Source organism: Triticum dicoccoides, chromosome 1B, assembly GCF_002162155.2.
Source record: "Triticum dicoccoides isolate Atlit2015 ecotype Zavitan chromosome 1B, WEW_v2.0, whole genome shotgun sequence".
In the NCBI taxonomy this organism is placed as follows: Eukaryota; Viridiplantae; Streptophyta; class Magnoliopsida; order Poales; family Poaceae; genus Triticum; species Triticum dicoccoides.
In genome coordinates, this window is record NC_041381.1 from 16,121,769 (window position 1) to 16,124,475 (window position 2,707).

Consider the following 2,707-nt stretch of genomic DNA (forward strand, 5'->3'; position numbering starts at 1 on the left):
ATTTCCCCGAAGGGACAGACACAGGAACGAAGAAGGACACATGCCGGCCAGCCTAAGTGTTCCAGAGCAGTAGCAAGCTACCATGGCTCAGCGGTAACAATAGGAGACATTTCCCGGTAAGAGAGGCTACCAAAGATAAACAACTAGATAGTCAGATCCCACACATACCAAGCATTTCAATCATACACACAATATGCTCGATATGTGCAAATACAACGAAGCATCACAACATGACTCTATGACACAAGTACTTTATTTAAGGCTCGGTGAGCCATACATAACATACACAAAGGTACGGGTCTCACGACCCCACATACAAGTCATACAGTCATACAAACCAGCAGCGAAAGTAACTTGTCTGAGTACAGACAACTAGTAAAATAAAAGAGGCTTGGAAAGCCTAGCTATACTACGTGGTCCTTCACAAGCTCAGGGTCACCACCTGGGTCTTTAGCCTACTCGTTGATGTCAACGTCTACATAGAACCCATCAGAAGGGGTTGCAGCGTCTTCTGTAAAAATGTAGATTATAGCAACATGAGTACAAAGGTACTCAGCAAGACTTACATCAGATCCTACATACATGCATTGACTCTTGGCTAGGCTAACCTACGATACTCCAACTTGAAATGGTTTTGCGCACACGAGTCCACTACTCACCACTTCAATACACTACCGAGGATCCGCCTCCGTCTTCCTACGGAAGAGCCATCCTCGGCACTCACACTTATCTTGAGGTTTTTAACAGTTTTCATTTACTTGTCTATGAACTGTATAGGCAACCAAGTAGTCCTTTACCGCGGACGCGGCTATTCGAATAGATCATGTTAACCCTGCAGGGGGTACTTCTTCATACACGCTCTCACCACTTACCGTCGTTTACACGACATGTACTCGGCAACCTTCAAGCGGAAGCCCAACGTGGGTGTCGGCCACGACCTACCTAATCACCTAAGCCTCCAGTCCAGGTTTATCGCCTATTCAGGTTCCATCCGCAGGGAGTCCGGCCGAGGTTTCCCATACGGCCCCGAACGATGTGAACAGGGTTCCCGAGATACCTAACGGGTATTCGGTACACCCGGCCACGTACCTACCGCATCACAGCCCACCCCTACGGTCAGCGCTATCCACGGCCTCCAGTAGGCTACAAACACCAGAAACTACTTGCAACTCCTGGACAGAGAGCTAGGGTGAATAAGAAGTCGAGCGGGGTCATATTTCAGGGCCCAATGCATGGTAGTAGCTGTATCTTAAATCACGCATACAGATCTCAGTGCTTAAGGTCGGCTTCAATGAAACAACCCACCATGTACTCCTACATGGCCTCTCATCGATACCTTTACAAAATCGTGTTCACCACACCACTCTCATTACCGACATAATCATTTCACTCTAGCCCATCACCCAGATGAACCAGACCTGACACGACTCTAAGCATAGCAGGCATAGCAAGGTAGGAACAACACATACATATGGCTCAATCAACTCCTACACATGCTAGTGGGTTTCATCTAGTTACTGTGGCAATGACAGGTCATGCAGAGGAAATGGGTTCAACTACCGTAGCACACAGCAGTTTGAATCGCGTTGTCTTAATGCAGTAAAAGAGAGCAGGAGCGAGAACATGGGATTGTATCGATATGATCAAATGGTTGGTTGCTTGCCTGATGGTTCGATGCACGGATACGGTTCTTCGTTAGGGTAGTCACGGTACTCCTCGGGGACAGATCCTGTCGTAAAGGATAACGATACACAGGCATCACCAAACAATGTGCAACAATACGATGCATGCATGAAACATGGCAATATGAGTGTGTTGGGCTAATGCAACTAAAGCCAGAAGGGTTTGAACAAATTTGAATCAAAGATTCAAATTTCAATTTCAAATATGGCCTTTTAAAGTGCTTTTCCTTGTTCTGATTAAAACATCCATTTAACTTGTTGGATCATGCATGAAAATAGTGCAGATGGATAGATTGGATTTTTCTGATCATTTTTCATATATAATTTGTCCAATTTGGAGTTACAGAATAAAAGTTATGAATTTTTGAAGTTTAATTAATATTCTGGAATTTCCTGATTTAATTTAAATCCAGAAATATCATTTACTGCGTCAGCCTGACGTCACAGTGACATCAGCAGGTCAACAGGGCTGGCTCGGGTCAAACCTGACGTGTGGGGTCCACACGTCAGTGACACAGGGGCTAATCCCGTGTTGACCCGGGCTGGTTAGCTTTGACTAAGCCCTGGGGCCCACTTGTCAGCGTCAGTAGGTGGTGGTTTAGTGGCTAATTAACTAGGCCATGTCAGCTCGCCGGAGTTCTGGCCGGCGGCGACCATCAGTGCGGCGGCGATAGTGGTTTTGGTCGTTTCGGCCACCAAATGAACCGCGGAGGCCACCGGAGTGAAGCTGAGGACGACCCGCGGCTCTTGGCGGAGTCCGTTCGGGTCGGGGTGGCCGGAGTCGACGGCGGCGAGCTCGGCTGCGGCGGCCGGGGTTCGGTCGTGCACGGGAACGGTGTTGCAGGGTGTTAGGGGGGGTGTTGGAGCGTGCTACGTGCTCCTAGTGAGATGTGGAGCACGATGGCGTGCTCGGTTGGGCGCTACGGCGATCGTGGCCACGACGGCGACATCGCCGGCGGCGTGAAGCTTTCGGCCGCGGTGGGGCTAGGGCCTAGGGGTCGGGAGAGAGCAGGGGAGAAGGGGGA